Source organism: Hirundo rustica, chromosome Z (genome assembly GCF_015227805.2).
Source record: "Hirundo rustica isolate bHirRus1 chromosome Z, bHirRus1.pri.v3, whole genome shotgun sequence".
NCBI classification, from domain to species: domain Eukaryota; kingdom Metazoa; phylum Chordata; class Aves; order Passeriformes; family Hirundinidae; genus Hirundo; species Hirundo rustica.
Window position 1 is genome coordinate 8,656,619 of NC_053488.1, and position 26,303 is coordinate 8,682,921.

Below are 26,303 nucleotides of genomic sequence, written 5' to 3' on the forward strand. Positions count from 1 at the left end.
TGCTAAAGACACTTCTCCCAGATTACTGGCACTTGAGGACCTGCATGAACACTGCATGAATCACTGTCACAAGACCTGCAGAAAATCGCACTTAGACAAAACCACTGGCAAATGTTTACATTCTCATTTCTGATACCTTCATTAAAAAAAAATAAAAAATTAAAGAATGCTGCTCAACACAGTACATATCACAGAGCATTGGAAGGCTGCACTGGAATGCAGGGAAGCACAACACAGTGATCGGGTTTCCCTCAAGGCATTGCTTTGGGGTTATTTCACTATGACTAAACATCAGAAGCCTATCCTCAGTTTCAGGCAGATTCTAGGAGGTTGTGAGTCTGTGTGCCGTAAGGGACAAATAGAAGTTAAACTTTTTTAATCTGACTTCAGACACAGAAGTGTACTGCCAGCATATTGTGTGGAGTTTCTGTGCCAGTCTGCTGGCAGAGTTGCTCAGTTTTTTGGTGGATAACCCTTGAGCAAGGAGCCTTTCATAATTTCTCCTCACCTTCACATCTGTATATCAGGGATATATAGTGACATGACAGCAGCAGGAAAGAGCAGTAAGAAACAACCCTATTACCAGCTGGCACACAACAGGAAGGTTACTCATTCTAAGACCTCTTCCCCCGAATTCTGTTTTATTCAAGGTCAGTGCTATGACTCTCATAAAATTATGGGAAAACTGTAGCTTCACGTATTTTGACACAGATTAGCACTCTTGCTTCAGAGTGCTGTAACTAGAGAAGTAGAGAGGTGCTGATTTCCCAGTTTATCATGGCAGTATCCTAGCACCCACTCATGAGCATTATGAGGACCCATCGTATGAATATCAGATGGGCAGGAAGAGATGGTCTAGAGGGGACACAGTCTCAGGCTGCACTAAGAGAAATATGGGTTGGGTATTAGGAGAAAGTTGTCTACAGAAAGGGTGATAAAGTACTGGAATAGTCTGCCCAGGGAGGTGGTGGAGTCACCATCCCTGGATGTATTTAAAAAAAGATTGGATGTGGCACTCGCTACCATGGTTCAGTTGGGATGTTAGGGCATGGGTTGGACTCGATGATTGAAGGTCTCTACCAACCTAGCGATTCTGTGTGTGTGTGATTCAGGATGAGAATTGGAGATCACCAAAACTCCAGCTGTAGATACAGTAGGGAGAAGGGAGGAGCTCTGAGATGTGCACTGTGGTTATGTTGCCAGCCTCATGGTCTGAGAGGCATTGTGGATGGCTAAATATAGTCCAAACCACGGCTGCATCCTGTGATATATTCTGATCATCGTTTTTAGCACTCCCAAGCCATGCTTTAATCTTTAGCTCAACAGGTGTAAACCTAATTCACACCTGCATCTTCAGAAATTATGCATTTTCCAGACTCCACAGGGTATTGGACTTCCCTGGGTAAGTCTAGATGCCCTCAAGTCTACACAGCATCCCTTCCATGAATGTTGAGGTTGTAGTTGACAGTGTTATTACGGACTGCAAAGTTTGTGGAAAGAAATCCTTATCAGCAAGTGTTACCAAGGATCTCTTTGAAAAATATGAAAATAGAAAGTGAATATGAGATCTAGTGATTGTCCTGAATTGCCAAACTCTCCAAAGCTCCATGGCAACAACTGAGGTAAAAGCAGGTTTGAGGCAGCCCACGAGGTTTCTGTAGGCTCTGCCTGCCCTCATCCCAGGCCTCACACTTCCTAAATAGAGCAGGCACAGTGCTTGAGGAAAAGCTGTGATTTTCTCTGAGAAATCATGTATTGTGTGGGAACACTAAAAATGGTACCGCAGTACTTAAATGGTATTGTTTGTGCAGACATTCTTATTCACAGAATGAGCAAAACCTAAGTCCTTGTTGTATATTAATATAATAATAATAATAATAATAATAATAATAATAATAATATTTATAATAATATATATTAATATTCAGAGTTTTACTCTTTTCTGATCTCTCTCCCATTAAACTAGAATCATCTCCCAAACTCAAAATGTCATGACTCTTAGGCTAGGTAGACATCACACACGTAACAAGAGGGATACAATTTTTTAGCATAAATACCTCCTGTAAAGTAAAACATTCAAAAGCCAATTTTTACTAGCTCTGTCTACCAGAATTAGGGGAAAAAAAGAGCCGTGGAGTTTCTTTTCAAAATATTACTTTACCTTTCTTTTTAACCTGCAAGATTTTAATAGCAAAAATTACCTCTTTTGCAGCTTACCTCCTGTTTTTGAAGTAAAATATTATGACATATGGATTTATCCTTTATTCTCTAATTTGCACTTTTTCATTGACTATATCTGTGTCCTGCCATGTATCAAAATTGAGTTCAGTGTTTCTATGTGGAGTTTGAAGAGGGAGGAAATTCACTGTTTTAACAATCTCCCTCACTGTGATGTAAGATTCACATGAGTGGAAGGCCTGCTAAAGGTGAGTGAATTTTCTGTTTACTTTGTCTCTGCTAGAAGCTTGTTCCTGTCACGAGAGTTGTGTAGTCTTCAGATCTTACGTACCTTTGCCTAGGCTTTATGTATGGCATGAGATAAGGCATGGTACAAATTCAGTAGATTCTACATCAAAATTTGGCCTTTATTTCATCTGTAGCTTGGTAGACTAATTATATCAATGGTACCATTCTATGTCCATTGGTATACTTTGCCTCTAATATTACCTCAAACATAGGTTTTTCAATATTTATTCTATGTTGAATTTGTTTGATTGGCAGTTTCATCTTAGGACAGCTAGGTCTAAAAATAAATATTTTACAGTAGTGTTTTGGGAGCTGAAGTTGACAAATCCATATTCTTAGATTCGTTTACTGCCAAAATTTAAGTGCTGTTTATGCCAGTAACTGCCAGTTTAAAATAAAATCTCCACTGACAGGGATGCAGGAAACTCTCAACTTATCCAAAGCTTGCATGTTTAAAATTCAAATGTTTCTTATGTTCCAGATTAGAATTAGTGATCAACACTTAAAAAAGTAAATGCCTGAAGTCGGATTCCTAAATACGTACAAAGGATCCTTAAAAGCCACTTAAAAATCTGAAACAAGTTTAATTTTAGGTAGGAAGCTAATTTGAAGGAGCTAGCTGTGAAAATAATAGACGTTGTCGCTCAGCTGGCCTTGGCTTCCTCTCCAAGGGGATTCTTATAGATTCTGCAATACACAGACTGCCATATATATTAAGGAAAGTATTAAGGCAAAAATTAGTAAGTCCTTCAAAATATGGAAAAAATGATGATGATGATGATGATGATGATGATGATGATGATGATGATAATGATGATGATGATGATCAAGATGATAATAATAATAATAGATCTGTTAAAGTAAGCTAAGATTTTTATGTATTAATGCAATTTCCACTGTTGATTTAATAATTCAACAGTTTTGGTGTCAACAACACAGAGTAAATATGTACCTTCTCAATGTTATTCTCTGTGTTCTTTCTCAAAATATGTGGGATTGTGCTTAAAATAATCATTGTATATGTGACATTTCATCTTTCTAACCTTTATATAGTAATGTAATAATCTTGAAGTGCTTAAGCAACTTGTCTTCATTTACTAAGAGTAAAAAGACTATGCTTCTCCACTGACACTTTTCTCCTTTATAACTAGTAAGTGTAATAGCAGAAAGACTGATTCACAGACCTCAGAGACAGGATAAAAGACGAAAAAAATCTCTCTATATATATTATATACATTAGCAGAAAACCTTCCTGTCAGAATCACTGTCCTGGCCTAGGCTTTGCCAACACAAACATTTAAGAAATACATCAAAATTAGGGATATGTATTGTGATCCACATTTAGTAGTGGCGTTGCCTAACACTTTCATTATCACAAGAGTCTGCCTGAGCTGGTTATAAATTTGCAAAATTGCAGTCATTCAGACTGAAGTTTTCTATAATGAGAATTTAGCAGAGGTTGTGATCAGTAAGGTGAGGGGGCAGGTCAGTTTGTCATCATTGTTAGACTATTTTATTTTGGGACTGTGTGCATTTGCATTTAATGAAATTTTCAACCAAAACAATTTTGCCATTTCAAAAAGTACATAAAAGGAAATTAGTCAAATTAGTCTAAAAGAAAATTGTTTAATCACACTTAAAATTCTCACAGCAACTCAATACAAAGCTCCTGTGTTTTTATGCTTCAGGATAAGAGACAACGTTTGGTGGGAGGAACACGTTCCTGTCCTTATGAGAATACAGGCTCATTTCATCACAGATCTACCTTAGTTCATAGAGTAAAAACATTTTTGTGTATAACAAAAGAAATCTTTTACAGTTTGTCTGAAGTGAGCCTGATAATTAACCATTTGTGAAAGAATCACAAAGCCTGAGAGAGGCTTTTAAAGACGCTGGTGAAAAATTTTAAATGCTGAAAATTTTTGCAGGTTGTCTTTCCTGTGGTTTTATTGCCTTTACTACTGCAAACATGTAGCATAGGGCATGAAGATTCAAACTGAAGAGAAGTCAAACAGGCAGGATTATTACAGGAAGAATAGCAATTATAAACACTAGAAACTGGAAGAAGAGCTGAGGATGGTTTGGAGCAAGGATGTGGAAATCTAACAAGTGCAATGAATATGTGCAGAAAGTGTTGGACAGTAAAGAGTAGGATCTCAGCAGAGAGAGAGCAAAAAATGCTACAGGCAATAGGAAATAGGGATGTGGTGCCCTCTTGGCCATAACCTGCCCAGTTTTGCAGGTGACTGCAGAATCTCAAGTCTCTGTTCATGCTTCTATCAAACAACTGGGGAGAAACCTTACAACTGGGTTGAGACCCAGCGGCTTTGGGGGTGAAATCCTTTGTGTAAGGAGTGGTGCATCTCTTCCCTGGTGTTGGGTCATTCACATTAGGGGGTTCTTGTTTATGGTGTGTTGGCCCCATCTGGCTGCCAGCCTCACCGCCAGCCCCTGGCCACTCCCTCCCTACAGCAGGACGTGGGTGAAAATTGCAGGAACACGAGTGAGGAAGCTCGTGGGTGTAGACACAGGCAGGGAGATGGTTTGCCAATTGCTGTCGCAGGCAGAATAGACCCAACTTTGGGTTATTTAAAAAATTTATTGCCAACTAATGTTTTAAATTCCCGATTCGGGAATGGGGGAGCAGAGAGGGAAGAAGCAAGCGCTAGAACACCTTTTCCCCTCCATTGGTCTTGGCATCTGTCTGCCATTTCTTGCTCTTTAACTCCCCCTGCACTCCTGCCCAAATGGAGTTCTCTGTCCTTTTATCCGTACCTGCTACTGAAGGTGCTGCAGTGTGGCTGACCTGGACAGCAGCATCTTGGCATCCCTCCCTTGAGAAGCCAGCAGCAAAGTGGGGACTGTCTGGAACGCACACACTGGGCTGTAAACAGCTGGAACTGCCGCACGGGGCAATGCACGTGGCAGCCCACACCCACCAGAATGACAACTACATGAATGAAGAAAAGGCAGGTTGGGGTCTACAGAGTTCGGTGCAGGCCATTGGAGAGGGAGAGAGCAGGGGCTGGGGATGATGGGCTGAATCCAGCAAGGTAGAGCAACATAGCTGCACAGGAAAACATCCCAGAAAACATCCCAAACTTCAGTGATACCCAGGCTGAGGTCTCCCTAGCAGCCTCAGTACACGCCTGGTTTGAGGCGATGCTCGAGGATGAGGTGAATATCCTGCCCGGAGGAGAAAAGAGGGGATGGTGCAGGTGCCTCTTCAGATTGTGGAAGAAGCTGGAAGAGGAGCTGTGAAACACTGTGCTGGAGGGCAGGGAACTGTAGGGGCTGAGCCAGGCAACAGCTGTGGTGGTAAAGGGGGAAGAGGACAGCATCCTCCTGCAGCAGCCAGAATGCAAACACATTCTGCTTTGTGTTCCTTTACCGCTTTGTGTTGCTTAATAAGAACCTGTTCTTTGCTTTATCACTCTGCTTTATCACTTTGTACTACACAAAAGTATCACAGAATCATTGAATTATAGAATGTGTGAGTTGGAAGGAACTTAAACTATCATCTAGTCCCAACCACCCGTTCCACAGGCAAGGACACCTCCTGTGAGACCAGGTTGCTCAAAGCTGCATCCAGCCTGGCCTTGAGCACTGCCAGTGATAGGATATTAACAAGGTCAGTGGGCAACCTGTTCCAGTATGTTACCGCTCTCACAGTAAAAGATTTTTTCTTAATATCCCCCCTAAATTTTCTCTCTTTCTGTTTGTACTCAGGTACTTCAAAACCATTCAAATACAACCTTATAAAGATGTTTGGAAAGAAAATAATTTCAAAATCAAAGGCCTGGAAAAATGTAAAGATATTCTTCCTTTTTCTTTGTATTTCTTTCTAAATACAAAGTATTTAAATAACCAAAATAAATGTCAATCAAAACTATTAAAAAGAAATCCAAAAAAATACACTGGAAACTTTTAAATAGCCCTTCACACTTTGGAAAATTGGCCTGTTACATCTTCAGCCAAGCTCACCCACTCAATGTGTCTCTAGCAGTTGAAACTTCTGTTTACCCCGAATAAAGGCAAAACCTACTGCAGTCATAGAACTGTTGCCAGAAGAAATTAATTTGTATACAAAAGACTCTTGCATTACAGTAAAAAAGTCACAGAAATGAGCAGGCAAAAGTTATTAATTCTACGTTCATCATAAGGACTAAGGTTATGAGCTATGTCAGCCCTGTAGTTACCCATGAAGTGAGGGAATTAAAGAAATATTACCTCAAGGAGCACTGGACATGTAACTTATAACACGAGACTTTTTTAGTGCAATAAGGCATCTGATTTTGTACAATTACCCAGGAAACCTTGATTCTGGCCCATTCAAAACTAATTAGCTTATTAAATGATTTTAAAGTTCTTTCAATATTCCAGGTATACAACACAAAAAAGTCTGAAGTAAACTCAAGAGATGCTAAGGTGAGTAAACTGTCTTAGCCATCCCTAAAAGAAAAAAACAATTATTTCCAATAATGCAATTAACAATTAAACAAAGAGGTTCAGTGACTTCTTAAATAGCAGTTTTAAAGGCTCTTTCATCAGACACACTTTGTTCATTCAAAAAAAAATGTTTTCAAGTTTTCAAAACCATTTATTGCCATTTTGATATGTTACATTTTTTACTGTGGTTGAAATGCATTTACTGTGATAATTAGAACCAACAGCAAATACAAGGGAACTTTATAAGGATACTCAATCACTCTAACACAGCCCTAGGTCCTGATGGATTTAGTAATGACTTTTAAAATGAAATTCCAGAAAAATCAAATGATTAAATACTTCATCCAGTTAAAAAAAAAAAAAAAAAAAAAATTGTCAGTGACATAAAAGCTAAAGAGGTCTTAGAAGGGATAATATGTACATATCTTTTCACCCTAGATCATGTTAATTTGTTGAATGAAACACTTATCCAAAGCACATAAGCTATTTTTCAGTTCATCTGTTATGGTAGGATTTAGGGAGTTAATGATAATAAGGTCCTTGCAGCATTTTATTCTGACTCCAGGAGAGTCAAAGTCATAATTCTTTTCCATGGGGAAATTATCCTGCTATTAACCCACCATTATATTTTACATAGCAGAGTTAATGCAAACACACTATAATTGTATATAACTAAAGCAGAATTCATTGAGTACAAATTTTATGTAAGACAAGCAATGTAAAATAATCCTTGAACTTTTCTACCACCTAGAAAACAGTGGTCAGAAAGTTTATTGGAGACCAGAGAGCCATTAGAAGTGAAGAGTGTTTGCCCCTTGCTGACTGTGTGATTTCATCAGGATCTCAGGCTGGCCAGCTGTGATAGGGAAGTGAGTTACACATGTAGGTGTGCCTGCTGTGACAGGCTTTGTCATTCGTGTAACATCAGCTACCGAAGGGTCATAGAAATATTTGTGCATGTCTATTAAAAAAAAAAACAGAAGAAGAAGAAAACCACCCTTAATGCCACTTGATGCATAGTCAGTCTTTTTATATATAAAATAATTTCTTTGAGTGTTAATTAATTTTTAAGATGTTAAATAATGCTTAGAGTGTTTTGCAAATGGATGAATTTCTTATTGCGACAGTTCTGTTGAACAAAAATCTTTTCATTTACAAATGTTCTTTTCACAGTCACAGTATTTATCTAGATGTGTAGTTGGAAAGATATACTAAAATATGCACAATCACTATTTGTCTAACTTGAAATAATTGTTTCATTTTGATTTGCCAAACTGTTTTGGCTATGTGAATGAGCCAGTGTGTTACTTAAAACATGTAAATAGAATTAAGAGATCTAAGCTTATAGTTCATCCTTTCTTTCTGTTCTCTGGAGAATATGTAAGTTTGAATAGTAACATACATTTTGGGATTCAGTTCTGAATACTGTAAAATTGATATATTAAACCAGAAACTTCTAAGTATGTAAAGTCACATCATATTAATATATAGTATGATTTTAAAACACAAATCTCAAACAAATTATTACGTAGTCTTCCACAAAAGTGTCTTAGTTTAAGACAGTTATGTAGTGTGAAAAGTACAAAATTACCTACATCCCCCTTAGGTTTAACCACTCCCCTTTCACCAATAAGGAGAGACAAATGCGAGAAGATATAAGTGAAAAGATAACAGTTTGCTAAAAAGAAAACCAGCAACAACCAAAATAACAGCAATAACCACTGCATGCAAACGTACTGAGTTTTGTGGACTCCTTGGGAACCAAGAAAACAAGATGTGGAAAAGTCCCTCCCTCCAAGATAGTGGCCAGTGTAGCAGTCTGCATGGGCCAGGGGAGAAAGACAAGGTGGCGGCCAAGTCCCCTTCTCCAGACCATGCCACAGAGACAAAGAACAAAGGAAAAAAACATCCATGGCTCCAGCAACCGAACACCCATGGCTCCAAGAAAAAAAACCAAACCAAAACAAACCAAAACAAAAAAACCCACACAACAACAACCACCTAATTTTGTCCATAAGGCTCCGATGCTGCCAAAAACACTGGAAGAAACTTCCCAGCAAGTTGCAGGTCCAATCCTTTCTCAGCACAACCTTCTCCCTGGGGCAAAAAAAAGGAGCGCATGAAGCAGTCCTGGCGGCACATGGGGGTGCTGGCATGTCTGGGATGCTCCAGACCTGCGATGTCAGCCTCCCTGCTTCCTTTTCACCTGGATGGACTCAGGTAATGCCAGCGCAGCTCCGGGTCACTGCTGCCTTGCAGAGGAGAAAAAATGCTCCTGTGGAGCACCAAAAAGAACCAGGTCCAGTCCGGCAGTTCAAAGTGACAAAAATGGTCTGGAACAATTTCAGATTGCAAAATGCAGCTTCTCGGGTTGCAACCCAGAGACCTGCCAGAGGCAATGCCCTCAGCAGCCCAGAGAGAATGAAAGAGAGCTCGTACATGTTTATTTCCCAATTTTAAAGGGACCTCACCAGCCTCCTTCTGTGAACTGTGTGTAAAACACATAAGTTCTGTTTCCCAGGTTGTTGAGTCTTAAAATGACCTTAAAAACATAGTGCACAGATTAGCATAGAGGAAATACAGAATACACAGTTCTGGGGTCACCTGAGGCAAAGCCCAAGTTGACTAAGGAGTTTTTTAAAAAGAAACAGAACTAAAAATGAAAAGTTGTGTCCCCAAGCTTTAGGATAGCAAGCTTCCAGATCCTCAAGGAGATAGTCAACATGATACCTGGGAGATTGCCTTCAGAGGCAAGGGAGTGGGACACAGCTGGCAGGTCTTTAAGGAAATCTTCTGTCGAATGCAAGAGCTAGCAATTCCCAGAGCAAGAAATTGGGCAAGGAGGGCAGGAGGCTGGCATGGCTGAACAGGAAATTGCTGGTCAAACTAGGGGAAAAGAAGCAAATGCATGCTGGAAACTAGGATGGATAACCTGGCAAGGGTGTGGAGAAGTTTGGTTGTGTAGGGTTAGGGTAAGGAAGGCCACGGCAAGGCTGGAACTGACCTTGGCAAGGGGCACAAAGGACAGAAGGGTTTCTGCAAGTACATTAACCAGAAAAGGAAGGCCAAAGAGAGCTTCTGATTAACAAAGCTGTTAAACGGGTAACAGTAGAGGAGAGGGCTGAGGTACTTACTGATATTTTTGCCTCAATCTTCAATGGTAAATTCTCTTCTCACACCTTCAAGTGGATGGACAGCAGGATGGGGAATGGGAGAACAAAATCCCACCCACTGTAAGAAAAGATCCCGTGTGTGACAACCTGAAGAACCTAAACATACGTCCCATAGTCCTGAGGGAACTGGCTGATGTTGTTCCCAAGCCACTCTCCATGATTTGAAAAGTCATGGGCAAGTCCTAGGTGACTGGGAAAGGGGAAACATTGTACCCATCTTTAAAAAGGCAGGAAATGAGAACAAACTGCAAACCCTGCAAACTAATGACCTGTCAGACTTACCTCTGTGCTTGGGAAGATTATTACATTTCTATTACATTTCAACACCTTTATTGCCCTAAACGGGGCTTTTATTCTGTTACATGGCCTCCTGCACAATGCAATGCTTCTACCAGAAGCTTAAGAGACCCAGAAGAGAAGTAGAACAAGTCAAATGTTAAAATATTTTGAGCTAATCGATAAGGTCATTGCAATGCGTATGTGTTTCTAACTCATCTTATATTTATGAAAACAATTTTTAGCTCTAATAAGTCATTTGTATTTTTTGACAGTTCCAGTGAGAAATCACAATAACTGTAAAGGGATAGAGTGGCTCTCTTCTGCCATGCATTTCATAATTTCTTACAGTAAGACCACATGTTTTTCTGGACACAAAATGAATATCCATCTATTTTATGGCTGACTAGGTGTTTACACTTGTCAAAAATCAGGGTCAAAATACTTGTAGTCCTGCATTTCTGCGCCAAAAGCAATTGAAGGCCCACATGAAGACTAAGCAATGAAGGTTACTAGTTCAGACCATGCAATGCACATAGTTTAATTTGATTCACAGCAGGCTCTGCAGAAACATCATATTGGTGTACATATTTTTCACTGGGTTAAGACCATGCTGGTTGGCCAGGCCCAGAGAGCGGTGGTGAACGGCGCTGCATCCAGCTGGGGATCTGTCCCTAGCAGTGTCCCCCAGGGATCAGTGTTGGACCCAGCTCTGTTTGGTGTCTTTTCTGATGGTCCAAATGAGGGGATTGAGTTTGCCCCAGCAAATCGGCAGATAACACCGAGTTGGGTGTGAGTGTTGGTCAGCTGGAGGCTAGGAGGGCTCTGCAGAGGCACCTGGCCAGGCTGGATCGATGGGCCGAGTCCAACAATGTGAGGTTTAACAAGACCAAGCGCCAGGTCCTGCACTTTGGCCCCAGCAATCGCTGCAGTGCTGCAGGCTGGGGCAGAGTGGCTGGACAGTGCCCAGGCAGAAAGGACCTGGGGGTGCTGGTGACAGTGACTGGACATGAGCCAGGGTGTGCCCTGGGGCCAAGAAGGGCAATGGCATCCAGGCCTGGATCAGCAGTGGTGTGGCCAGCAGGAGCAGGGCAGGGATTGTCCCCCTGTGCTGGGCACTGGTGAGGCCACACCTCGAGTGCTGTGTTCATTTCTGGCCCCCTCAGTTTATAGGGAGGATGTTGGGGTGCTGGAGCCTGTCCAGAGAAGGGCAGCAGGGCTGGTGAAGGGTCTGGAGCACCAGTGCTGTGAGGAGCAGCTGAGGGAGCTGGGGGTGTCTATCCTGGAGAAAAGGAGGCTCAGGCTTTATCACTCCCTACAGCTGCCTGCAAGGAGGCTGTAGCCAGGTGTGGGTTGGTCTCTTCTCCCAGGCCACCAGCACAGGACAAGAGGACAGAGTGTTAAGCTGCTCCAGGGGAGGTTTAGGTTGGACATCAGGGAGTAGTTCTTCATAGAAAGAGAGATGGGGCATTGGAATGGGCTGCTCAGAGAGGAGGTGGTGTCACCGTCCCTGGAGATGTTCAAGAAAAGACTGGATGTGGCACTTTAGTGTCATGGTCTTGTTGATGAGGTGGTGTTCAGTCATAGGTTGGACTCTGTGATCTCAAAATTCTTCTCCAGCCAAGGTAATTCTGTGATTCTGTGATACTGCAGGAAAGAAAACTCTTCTTCCATAAGATCTATTTAAGCTGTAAAAGATATGAAACAACAGTCAAAATCTTGAGTTACTAAGCCTCTTCAAAAAGATAAGCACAAAAATATTTATAGAAACCACAGTTACTGGAATAACTACTGACTTTTGGGACATATCTAATTGTTTGTAGGTAACTCCAAAGAACTATAATAAGTGCTAATTTTTTTTGCTTCTGTAATAATTTGACACTTTAGCCAAACCATAACTAGAGCAAGCTGGTTCAATGCTCTCAATAAAAGGTGCTGAATTTTACTCCATTGGAGACTGTAGAACTGCAAAGGTGGGTAAGCCCTTTCCTACTGTATCTGCCTGAGATGGAGAGATGTATGTGGTCCCGTCTTTTCCAGGTACGTTACCTCTTCACACAGTGTTTCATTTCTTCTGAAGTTGAAGCCCAGCTAGACAAAATAATATATTCACTGTGGAAAATTAAGTATTACCCACCAGATGCCCATTTATAATACATGCATCCTTCTGTAATCAGAATTTGGGCCAGAAGCATTGATACATGGTGTTTTCTTGAAATATGCACTTAATGTTTTCTTGTTGAATCACAGAGCACTGGAAATCCTGGTATACAGCTTTTAGTAGAAATGAAACATGGATGTATAGTTGTTACACTGTCTACTTGAATTCTTTAAATAGTGATCATTAATTGCTCAGCTTGCTTGCTTTATGCATGGCAGGGTGAATTATACCTGCTGTGGGTAGTACCTATTGTTCAAACTTACAAATTATCCATGTTCCATAGCATGCAAGAACAATATTAGGTTTTGGCAAGACAAAATGGCATACAGGAACTATTGACAATGAATTACAGTTTTTTTAGAATTTGCTGCTTGAGTGAGTTGCAGGTAGCTTTTGAATAGCAACTTTTAAGCACATATTACTGGATGGGGTGGGGTAGAGAGGGACAGGGGGACTTGACACCGAGCTGTGCAAGGCAGTAGATAAAGAACTTATGTTGACAAAGCATCTTGCTTTTTGGATGTACTCCTTCTACCCAGGTTGGTTCCTTCAACTCTCTCAAATGACCCCTACTGGAATTTACCACTTAGCTTATGTGTCCTGTAAAGCTGAATTTAGTAGATGTTTTCTCAGTTTAGTTAATGTGTAGGTAGCACCAGGTTCCAATAGAATACATTTGTTTCAGATTGCTTTCCAAATGCAGCACCAGTGCCTTTCCTCTCCCCTGGCTCTTTGATAAAACAGCTGGAAGGCTAAAACATTCATTCAGGAATCGAAAAAGGAAGATTACCACCTCAATCAGCTGGGAGAAAAATGCACATGTCCTGCCAGTGTATCCCCCTTCCCGCTGTCAGTAGGGTACTCTTCCCCTCCATAGCTGAAGCAGTTCCGTTAACCAAGCCAAAAACCAGGAGTACAGTGAGGAACAGTGAGAAACAGCCTACTTCCACAGCCAGGTGGAAGCAGGTATTTAGAGCAACCTATCAAAACAAACAAAGCACAACTTTCAGACACTCCAGTGGCCATTTTGCTTTAAATGTTCTTCAGGCACAGATCAAGAGTTAGCATACAAAATTTTTTTCTTCCATGGGGTGTGACCTACATATTAGCCTTTCTTTTATAGCAACAGGCTTTCAAGAGGCTTCTCCTGAATGACAGAAGCAGATATGCCTCTGGAAAAACACCTTAGAAAGGGGAAAGGCAGCCTTACATTTTTAAGGGCAGCTTTGGACTGTAGGTCTCAAGTGGCAGTAGTTTCCTGTTTATTACATCAACAGCTGGAGGAGAGACAGGCTGAACATATGACTGTTTGTCTGGCAGTTACTGGCTACTTTTACTGAGTTTCCTTTGCACCTACGAGGTTGTCTTGGTTTGCAATAGGTAACCAAAATGTGTATTCTATTTTCCACCTGTTGAAACTAGCTGGGGAGATGTTTTCTTTATCTCTTGTAGAACCTCATAACTCCGGGGGGGGGGGGGGGGGGGGGGGGGGGGGGGGAGTGTCTTCTGTTAATGGGCCATTAAGGCTCACCACGTGACTGATGTAATTACATCATCTCATTATGAGATGCTCCACCCAGTGGAAGGAGCCAGCCATTCCTACCTAGATAAAAACTGTGAGTCAAAAACACCTGGGTAGCCTGTTTGTCCACTAGTTTTCCCAGAGGAAGACTGGACCCATCTCAACACCACTGGACCCTTTTACGGGATCATCTCTGCCCCAACAGAACCACATCTGTTACTCCAGGAGGATTTATTTGGACTGCTTCCAACACCCTGACCAACAGGATGTCAGGTCATATTTCTGACTCTGTCAGGGTTTTCTAGGATTTTTGTTTGTTGCTTTTTTTTTTTTTTTTGCATTACTACATTTGTCTTTTTAATATTCCTAGTAAAAAACTGTTATTCCTATTCCCATATCTTTGCCTGAAAGTCCCTAATTGCAAAATTAAAATAATTTAGAGGGAGGAAGTTTATATTCTCCATTCCAAGGGGACCTCCATCTTTCCCTAGCAGATACCTGTCTTTCCGAACCAAGACAGAGGTGTTTATGGGAGGTGCTGTACTTTGCACACTATGGGAAAGCTACACATCTAAATCAGCAGAGCACAGGTTATTGCAGCTGGTGCATCACAGATGCACAGTGCACAGTATTTCAATGTGTTGAAATTTCAGAATTTCCCTTTCACCCCCAGACTGGGCAGTGGCTTTTCATCCTCTTGTTTTCAAACTACTGTGATACAGTGGAGAGTTCAAGAAGACAAAAATTCAGAGCACTGTAACACCTAACTCTCAAATATTGACATCTTTGGCACTAACCCAGGGTAAATATGTGATTCTTATTCTTTGACAACATTTTTAAATATTGATTTAATATTTTCTAACTGCATCAGATTGACTCTATCTAAAAAAGTACATTGCCATTATTCAGACAGCATGAGTGCAAGCTGATGAACTGTTGTTATTTAATTCTAATCTCCCAAAGTGTCATTTCCTTTTAGGTCTCCATTTCACTTCTGGAATAACAAACAGAAGTGCTGGTTCTGATTGATAGCTTTGGCCACGAAGAACTAAACTGAGATCATGATTTTGTTTAACATAGTCATTACAATCTGTCTCTGTTATGATTTCAATATGCTGAAATAAAGAACACATGGCCCCTTCTTTTAGTCAGAAGTTATCTCAGCACTCCTGCCTGGTCTGTTTGACATCTTTCATCAAAAAGTTGGACTGAAAGCTTCCTAGATCATGTTATATTTACACAGTATTTTGACAAAACAGGCTGAAATCAGCACATTGGCTCTGTATGTGTATACACATGCACATGCACCTGTTGTTGCTGTTAGGTGCCTCTAGTCTAACTACCAGTTTCAATCTGCTCTAAAGGCACCTTGAGATCACCAGCAAATCCAGTCTACCCTTATGGCAGGAAAGTTCAGGAGCAAGTGGGAAGAACTGGTAGAAATCTGTGATGGCCCTTGCATGTATATTACTGCTCTGGTACATGCTAAGGTATAGTACAGGTCTAAATTTTCTGCATGGCCTTCTCTGAAAGTCACCTCAAGAGGATTTACAGCCCTTTGGAAGCAGAATGAGATTAATGTAAGGTGTCAGCCTTGAACTTAAAAAGCAGTTGATATGCTAAAGTTGTACATCATGTTTAACACAAAAGGGGTATTTGCTTTTGTTGATACTTGGACTTAATATGTAATTGGTAATAGATTACTGTTACCTGATATCAGTTCTGTCCTGGTGATGGGTAGGTAACAGTTTAGGAAAATAGTGATTGCCAGAATCTTTAATACTGTAGAAAAGATTTTATAGAATTATTTGCACTTATTTCTCAGATATAAGGCAAACTGAATTTAGCCACATAAACAGCCACAACCAGTTATATAACAGAATACCAGTAACATGCATCTTTCATATATAAATGTAATCTGTGCCCCTCAAACAGATTGGACTGACTGCAGTCATTATCTCTACCCAGGTGAGGAACCCGTAAACAAGCCTTGCATAAGTTACCAGTTAGAGAGCAGCGTTACTACAGATACATATTAAACATATCCGGGGGTCAAAAAGGAATGGCCAAAGTAAAAGGCAATGCCTCTGAAAAGCTGTACTTTCTCTAATTTTGCAGCTTCTGTCATCTTCAGTGTCGGGCTAGGATTATAAAAAGGATGAATTCCCAAATTCAGCGCAGCTGACTTTACTCCCTCTTCCCCCTTACTGCTCCATATGCACAAACAAACCAGTGAAACCCGCTTATGATTCAACTTTATAAAGTTAGTTCCAGCATCTCATTGTGATTACTTTTTTGTGAGAAGCAAACGAAATGCATGCAGCAAAATTTCCAGCTCATAACCATATCCAGTGCATTCATTCTGACAATGACTCTTGGGAAGTGACCACATATCTCCATAGGACAGAGATATGTTTGTAATGATTTGTAATAATTTATAACAATCAAATAATATTTTTTTAAAACTTAACAGTTTACTGTGGCATTCAAATTAATTCAGCTGCTTATGCAACAAGAAATGAAGACAGAAAGGTACAATTCCAGAAGTGCCAGACTATCAGCAAACATTCAGAGCCACTGACTTTGGTGTAATATATGTTGATTCTGCTAAACTGCCCAAACCAGTTTAACCCAGATTCAGAAACCAAAACAGAGCAAGATTTTAGCACCTTTAATAGATGGTGCCAAAAGGTCAACCGAACAGACAGGTAAAACAATTAAAATGCAAGACACACAGAGTTTATAGCTTGAGTTAAAAATCAATACTGATTGAAAAGAAGATAAAAATTATTAAATTAACCCTCAGCCACTTCCCCCATCAGTAGGACTGAGGAGAGAACAATAAGGATAGGAAAGCAAAAGCTGCACAAGCAAGCAAAGCAAAACAAAGAATGTATACACTGTTTCCCATGCACAGGCAGGTGTTCAGCATCTCCAGGAAAGCGGTGCCTCATCCATCAGAGGAACATGGGGAGGATGAATGTCATCACTCTGAACATCTCCCTTTCCTTCTTCTTCCCTCCCTCTTTGTATACTGAGGGTGATGCCACATGGTCTGGAATATCCCTTTGGTCAGCTGGGTCGCCTGTCCTGGCTGTGTCTCCCCCCGACCTCCCAGGCACCCCCAGCCCCTCAGCACCATGGCAGTATGAGCAGCAGAACAGGCCTTGGCTCTGTGTGAGCTCTGCTCAGCAATAGCAAAAACATCTCTGTATTATCAACCCTGTGCTCAGCACAAACCCAAAACACAGCCCCATATCAGGCACTGTAAACAAAATTAACCCTATCCCAGCTAAAACCAGCATATTCATCAAGCCCATTTTCTGTTAGCCTCTTTTCTTATTAAGTCATATTTTTAACATAGAAAGTTGTGAGTGTAACAAGACTCTAAAAGAAATGCAAGTACCTGGATAAGCTAGATCTGCTGGAGCATGTGTGGTTGATTCCCAGTGTTCTGAAAACTGGAGCAATCCCTAAGATTAGAAGAGGTTGCAAAAGAAGTTGAAGGTGCAGGATGCCTTATGCCGCAATGAAGGGCACCTACTTTCAGTTTACATTCAGGGGTATGCCCTTGTAAGCATGAAATTTCAACAAGAGCTACACCAGACAAGAGTTTCTCACATGCCATTGTATTGTAGACTGGTCTTTTGAGGATTTTACTGGCTATCTTCTGGCAATGCATTGATTCCATCAGGCTTTTTGTTTAATAAGAATCAGACAACAAAATAACAGCTCTTCATCTGTACTAACGTATTTGTGCTTTTAATGGAAATTTTAATGGAAATTACTTGGAAAAACAGAAATATCACAGTTTAAAAAAATATTTTCAGTAGTATTCTTAGCTTACATTATTTAGGGAACCTGAATTTTCATTTTTTGATGATTTACTCTTAAATTATAAAATCTTTACATTATGACACCACCAGTGATTGTCCCTTATGTCACAAGCATAATGTTTTATGATTCCAGATATTGAGAATGGGACCAAAAAAAGTTTAACATCAACAATATTGATAGTAAAGATAATAGAAACTAAAACGAGTAACAATAAATGTTGAAAGAAATTCCACTTATGAAATATTTGAGCTAGATATTTAGATATATCAGTTGTAGGTAATGCCTTCAGTTGTGCAAGACTGTCTGCCTTAACATTTACCTGAGGTAAAAACAACTGAAGGGGGGAACTATACCGAATTACTCAATTTTCTATTTTCTTTTCAGATTTTTATGAATATCATTAACTTGATAGAGGCAACTGAAGTCAGGAAATTCTAATCTGTGTCATATAATTAGTGAGATTTTATAAGCCTGATGTTTAGAATAGAATAAGCTTTCATAATAAAAAATTATTTCATTCCTTAGAAAGTTAAATGAGACTTTATGTAGAATCCTTTGACTAATATTCTTTGAGACAAATTCTGGATTTCAACTCATTGGCTAAGACTACCAAATTTGTAGTGAAACAAAGACTCTTGTTTATTTTCATGTCAGAATGAATCATGATTTTAAAGAGTTAAGATTTTAACTAAGGGTTAGAAGCAATTTATATTGATCAAGATGTAAGTTAGATTGATAAGTGGTAGGTTAATGATTATTAGATGCCCAAGCTAGAGCTAATTGTTATATTTTGAGTATGTTTATAGAAGGAAGTGGAGCAAGTGAACCGTCATAAGAACAGATTGAAACCAGTAAGAACAATGGCCAGCACCTGGACTTGGTATGAATCAATCACAAAGCAGGGGACCTTGGACAGTGCCAGAGGGTCACAGAGACCTGATGAAGACTCTCCTGACCTCATCCTTTGAGACCACTGACCCAATTCGAGACCACCGACCCAATTCAAGAGAAGAACTGCACACACGTGAAGGACGAATAGCCTCATTTTAATACAGAGTGGGGATGGGAGGCGCTGGGGTTATGCATATGTATTGTAGGTAAGATCTTGGAAAATAAATAGAGAGCAAAGAGCCTTGTTCAGGGCAGCCACGCCTTTCGGAGATGACTCCCGTGCCACCCGCCGGTGAATAAACATAGCACTGTCTAACTTAAAGGGTTAGAGGGTCTTTGTCTGTGATTATATAGATTTTTAACAACTCAAGAAGGTCCTTCACATTTTGAGGTATAATCAGCAGACTCATCAGTTATTAACTGTAGTTTTGTCTTGTCAATCTCCTTCACCTTTTCTCTTACCTAATATTTATTTTTTAGTCATACATCTGTATTTAATATTGACTTAGTGATTGTCTTCAGCCTCTAGGCTCTTGTTTTCTTGCTACTACTTGCTTGTTTTCTGGCTATTAGAGCAGAAGCATTGAAAATACTTTATATTTACATTTATTTTAATTTCCATGTATTGCCGTCCCATATTTTATGAGTGCTCAGAGACAAATCTCTTTGACATCTAAAGAATCCTAGCTATTCATACCTTCCTTACAGCTTGCTTAACAATATTACCTTTCCCTTCCTTTAACTGGAGTCCTGATAAAGACCTAATTTACAAGGGAAGCCACAGCTACAGCTGCCATTCAAACCCACATTTTTCAGAGACATCTTCTAGTTACCAATGTGTTTAAAATAGTTACCAGAACGATGGTAGCAAAGCATTTGCTTTTGCTTTTTGCCGATTTCTACCCAAAGGCCTTTTTGAGAAACCTGGTAGCACAGGGTCTCATTTTTCTCTAGCATACTATAATGGATAATGTTCTAACGCATTTCTTCCCACAGCTTTTCCCTGCTGTATTGTATTTCGCCTTTGTTGTATAGGCACAGCTGACCCTGAGTTACTATTGGTATAGCTTCAGCTTGCTTTGAGATTATTCTCATGTGGTTTGGTTTAATTATCTTCTGATTTTCATTTTATGTATTTGAATGAGAAACTGAACTTATCTATTTTTTTCCTGGGTTTTTTTACCTGAAAATCAGATAAAATAGCTTAAAGTTTTAGAAAATGTGTATGGAAATATATGTTTATATCATAAAAAAGCCCCTAGCCATTCAGACAATTCAGACAACACACAACGAATTATAAAAAAAAAAAAAAAGTCTCTTAAACAGAATTGTTCTTTGTCATATTCTTGTTAGTGTTTGAAATGTACCATTTCATTGTTGGGGGTTTTTTTGTTTGTTCATTTTTGGTTTTGTTTTTTTTTTTGGGGGGGAGGTTGGTGTGGGGTTTTTTGGTGGGTTTTTTGGGTTATTTTTTTTGTGGGTGTTGGGTGGGGTTTTTTGGTATCTGGGGCGGGGGGGAGGTTTCTTAATTTCCTTTTTTTTTTAATGGATTTTGAAGCTTTCTTGCTCTATATAGAAATCTTTCTTTAAGTCATCTGGTTCAGTGTCATATTACTTTGTTTACTAAATCTGTAAGTATGACCTCTGTAACTTCCCTGTTAAACCACTTTTTATCTTTCATCTCTGGTACTTCTTGAAGGATATAAGATTATTTCATTTTAAGTAATAGTCTACTAAGTGATAACATGGTCCAGTGTATGTTAGCTGGCTAGGAATAAAGTTTTCTTTTCGTGATTCCTGCGGTGGTTTATCACAGGCAGTAAGACTCTGTCCTTTATTTTCTTTTTTCTTTACCCTTTAGGTTAAAATTTTTTGAGGGAAAATTATTTGCTTGTATAATGTGACTTAGATTCTGTGTAACCTCTAAGAACACTTACAGAAGTTATTCAAAATAATTTAGCAGGAGGAATAAGTCACATTCCAGTTGCTGATCATAAATTTTCACATACAAACCATTTAATGTTCTGTTTCCTCAGAGAATAAGGAGGACAAAGCAAAGAAAGGAAGCCATCTTACCTCCTCAAGGTATATTAAAAGGGACAGGAGGCTAATGTTGATCCTTAAAACCCAGTAAAATAATCAACCCAAAAAAGTCCCCATTTTTAGAAAAAGATTGTCGTGATGTTTGCTTGTTCCTTAACTTCAAACCACTGATGCAAATCTTAAAACAAAGCTTTTAGTATAGAGAAGTTTGCCTAACCATATCATATTAATATATTGCTATACAGTGGTAATGAAAAATAAAACCAAAAAAACTCCTCAAAACCTAACACCATCACCATATCATGCCAGAAACCAGATGAGCCAGTCACAGTGTCTCATCCCCAGGATGCAGGATCTCCACCCCTGTTTTAAAGCTTCCCTTACAACATCCCTTTATCCTCATGAAGAGCAATAGCATTTCAAAGGAGGCCTCTTGTCTACCAGAACATCCAAAGTCATGAGGCAAGCCATGAAATATAAACACTTACCTGGACTGAATCCGAAGGAGACCCCACCAAACAAAACAAATACATATGCTTAAAAATGGCACCTCATGCAGGGCTACAAACAAAGCCATAACTTGTGATAGCAGCAGGTAGGAAAATGGAGGTAACAGCAGGGAGGTGGGAGGAACCTTCTGGAGGTACCATGAAAAATCACCTGTCTATGAAAATTACAGTGAAACAGCATGCTTCTGAATGTCAGCAAGATTTTTATGCAGATGGGGATTTACTTTTTCTGCACCTGCTGTCAGTATGCATTAGACCATAAACATCAGCAAGCACAGATTAAGCATGTTGCCCAAACGAAACATTGAGCAAAGAAGGAAGGAAAGTGTCACAGAAACTCTAAATAATCAAGGACAGATTACTCATCCCACAGCAATTTAAGGCAGAGTCATTGCTGCTTATCAGATTCAACTGTGTTGAAAGTTTTGTAGATTTTTCTTTTTTTAAAGTAACTGTAACCTTTTCCACAGATCAGTAGTCATCAACCTCAATAAAACTATACAAATCAGATTACTGGTCAGCTGCAGGAACAGGTAGTTCTTACACTGTATCTCTTTGGAGAAAATATGGAAAATAAAGCAAAGAGCAACAGAAGGCTCTTTTGACCCTGGAATCCATAGGCTATGTCACTCCTCTACTTCTTACCCAAGAAGTTTCTTGGAACAGTTTTGGCACAACATAAACATCAAGAATCCAACTCTGCCTTACACTCTTGCCTTGTTACGGAGCCTAAGCAGCCAGAATCTGGTCAGTACTATTTCTGGCAGTTTAGCAGAGAGAAAAGCATGAAAAGACTGGGCAGGCATACAGGCTCTTTATTCTGCTAGAACAAACTTACCCAAAACCAGACCTGTAGTATTCGGTGACCATTTCCTTACCAGTATCATAAGTGGTTCACAATAATTGCATGGGTCATTTTTGTTATTATTTGATCCACATTCCAGCTGTTATTTTGAACAGCAAGCACCACAGATAAAGGTTGCTGTCACAGGTTAGTACAGTTTGGGTTTTTTAGTTATAGAAGAACGTAGAATAATTCTCCAGGTCAGGACCTGGGAACTGCTTTAGAAAGGACAGGGACCTATCAGAGAGTTAGTTGGAATATTGGCATCTCTTCTGACCACTGAAAATTGTTGGCTACGACTTTGGGAAGTACCATATAAAACCCCTTGATTTCCTGTAGGTGGGTCCTTTTTCTTCTTTCCTTTGGCCAGAGAGAGACAGGTAACATGGAGCTGGGCCTGCTGCTCCCCCTTTATGGGGGACCTGGCCTGAGGGCTGGCCGGATTCCATCGGCTCCCGGGTGTGTGGGGAAGGAGAGGTCGCTGCTTTACAACAGCTACTTTCTCCAAACTTCCCTGGAGCAGGGAGAGATCTCTGCCGGGCCCCTGATAAGAGCTATGGGCACCATTTGGGCTGAGGCCACCCCGATTTACACCAAGGGGTGGGCTGAGAAGGCATTTATGATCCTGCCTGGGTTTTTGTGATTCCAGACACCTGAGCGCTCTGATCTCTGATGTTTCTGTGAGTTTCTTCCTCCCTCACCAGCGCAGCCTTGAACATCTAACACCTCGAGCCACAGAGGAAGAGACAAAGACTCCGGGCAGATTTAACCCTTTCCTGGCAACATGAAGCTTCCAGAGCTTGGCCCTTCTCTGAGAGAGAAAAGAAAGGACAGAGTGAACATAAAGAACAACAGCATGAAGTCAGTAGAGCAAGAGTGAAAAGACTATTGGGACAGAGGGTGGAAGAGTTGGTTGTTCCATTCTTACTTGAGCCATGGAAATGAACTCTATATTTAGATCATTCCTTTAAATCATGGGAAAGATAGGCATTTGGGAAGATGATTGTTTAGATTTGTGTGTGAATTTGAGCAAAGGTGTTTGTGATGGACTAAGTAATATTAATCTTTTAAGATGCTTGAACAGAGATAGAGATGAGAAGACCTCTGTGCCTGTGAAGAAGTGAGAAGATATCTCTGTACCTTGAGATGAAGAATCCTTTGCTTTGGAGTTAATTCATCTATAAAAGGTGACACCCCAGTATGCAAAAGTCTAAGACCCATGACCCATAAGCAGCTTGGGAACCTGCTCCTGGGAGGGTCACAAAGGCAGGTTTTCTCCAGACAGTGGTTTTTGTGACAGTTTAAAACCCACAAGAAAACTGTTCTAAGTTATCAGTGGGATTTGTGACTCTAAGAGAAACTCTTCCCCTAAAGAATTAATGAAAGACTATTGTCAGATAGTAAAACTGACTGAAAATTACAAGTTTTGTCTCTTTATGTTGTTTTGTAGGAAAGTTAACCGTTTGTAAAAAGAGAGAAGAGTGTTTTGGGAGTTTCATTCTGTTTTGTTTTACTTTTTTCTCCCAACTTTCTTTTCCCAACTTTCTTTTTCTATTCTTATAGTGTGTGTTAATAAAATTATTTGCTCATTTTTAAGGTTGAGCCTGTTTTGTTTTTCTCCTAGTCTCTCTCCCACAGAAGGATTAAGTACAAAGACCAGAATTTAGTGGACATGAAACCACTACAGTTGCCTATAACATATTGGAAGAATTGTTCCTAATTGTTAACAACATATTGCAGGAGGGTTTTTATTATGGAGACATGCCCAGTTACAGATGAGCTTCACTAAATAATAGAAATGTTAACATATTGCTACAATAAATAAAATATGCGTCATATGGGGCTTGATTACTAAATGCCTGTGTGGCTCCTGACAATCTTGAATTTAGAGGCATTTATGAGGATCAGACTTCTCTTTCCCAAGGATGTGGGTTCTGTTGCCCGTGCAGTGATGCCCACCTTAGCTGTGTGTCAGAGCCAGGCAGTTTAGCTGGATACACTTCTGTGCTAGGACAGGTGCTCCACACACCACACTACAGCCTGCTAACTGTTCACACACGTTGTGAGACCCAATGGTCACCTGGCCAATGAATTAGCCAGCTACAGCTGTGTGTGCCTGACTTCACCTCAGGCTGAGCTTAGACTATCATCACGAGTAATTCTGACACAGTTTTCATCCGTCTCAGCAGAGTCGTGACAAAGCCATCGCAAGGCTAATAATTCCCTGAACTCCACAGAGAAGGTTCCTTCTAGCACACATATAAATCTGGGGGAAATATTTAACTTTAAGGAAAATCAGCTGGAAATTTTGGGAAGGAGCACTGTCCATGTTCATAGGGAGTTCATAGTAAAATGGGAAGAATAAAAAAGAGTTTGCATTTTGACTTTTAAACCTTATTATGTACTGATGAATTGTGTAACTTTTGAATCAAGTTTGTAATTCCCTTCAAAGCTGACTAATGTATTATGGCTCTCTGTATTGTGAAAGACAGAGTGTTAGGTAAACATTTCAATTTACAATATTTTAGTGTCTTTTCACACTACACCCTGAACATGAAGCATACATATCACCAATTTTTCAGCACTGTCATCTCATATGCAGACACCTTTTACGCTCCAATCATTTTGAACCAAGCTCTGTTTGCAGAGAGCAGTAAGAATAATAATATTTAGCATATTATCCTTTTAGCCAGGCCATTTTTCTGCTGAAAATAGGATCTCAAACACCTACTGCAATTCAGTTACTAGAGTATGTCACATCCAAGCACCTGGCCTTCCTAGGCTTATTCAGGCTAGGCTTATTAAAAGTCTTTGGAAAAGCCTCTGGAAGGAAATGGATTATATACATTGATGCACTGAAATTGATTTTATTTTAATTCACCCAAGTCATCACTAAGAATATAGTCTGCTTTTCTTTTTGCATCATGAAAGCTTTTATAGGCAATATTGCAAGGTTCCAGTAACTAGATATTATTAGGGAGAACACATTACCTCTGTGTTGAAATAACAGGCATTTATTTCAGTTTTCACAATGATACTAAGTGGTCTGATGGTTAAGAATTTGACCATCAATTTAGTTAGAAATAGAATAAATTGTGTTCCTTTTGTTTGCATTTTTCATGTTCTGTTTTTTTGTTAGCAATGTATTGGTAGTACTCCAAAGGAGGAATGATATAAATACTGAAATACCATTACCCAGATGGAAGGAGATACAGTCCAGCTAAGTGTAACATTTTTTAAACTATATTTTGAAGTAAAAAAAAAAGATGAAGTGTTTGTGAGAACTATTGATCTTCTCCTTAAATAGCCAGAGGGAAGTTTGAATCTATATGATAGGAGACCAGCTATTCCAACCAAAAAGACTCAGTGCTCAGAAAGCCTTATCAGCCCTGTGGGACCCTGCTAGCTTTGACAGCAGTTGTAAACTCATCGCTGCTCAATATAGTTGGTCAGTTCTCATAGCAAGAGGCTTTTTAGATAAAGTCAGAACAGATCTTTCTAAGCACTGTTACACACCTGGTTTTAAATAATAATAGCCCTTGTGACAAGTGTCACAACTTCTGTGTTATGGAGACAACTGAGGATGCCCTTAGGGCACAGCAGGAGGGGAATGTATGGAGTCCTCAGCTCCAACTACCTTACTGAATATACAGGGTATTCTCAGCACAGGTACACTCTGCCTTTATCCTCTGATAGGAATCGATTCCTTCAGCTCATCAGGGGAGTAAACTTGTCAAGTTCCTGCAATTTGAGAAGGAGAAGCACAACTGGATTTCAGAGCACTTTTGTGTCCCAGGTAGCCCTACATTTCACACGTTAACAGTGCAATACCCCCAGCTTCTCACTCTCTTGCTGCAGGATCCAAGACCAATGAGAAGAAAGTTCTGTCCTTCAAAGAGAGTTGGGAAGCCCTTGTGCCTTCCTGCTCCCTAGCACTTGAAGAATGTAATAGAGGGACCAGCGACCTGGACAAATCACTTTGCAGCCAGGTATTCACTGAGGTTGAGTTCATTTTCTTCATAGTTAATTTTCTTCATAGCTAGCATGAACTGTGTTTTGGAATTTTACTTGAAGGTGTGTTGATAATACAAGGTGTTTTAGCTACTGCTGAGCAATGTCAAGGCCTTTTCAG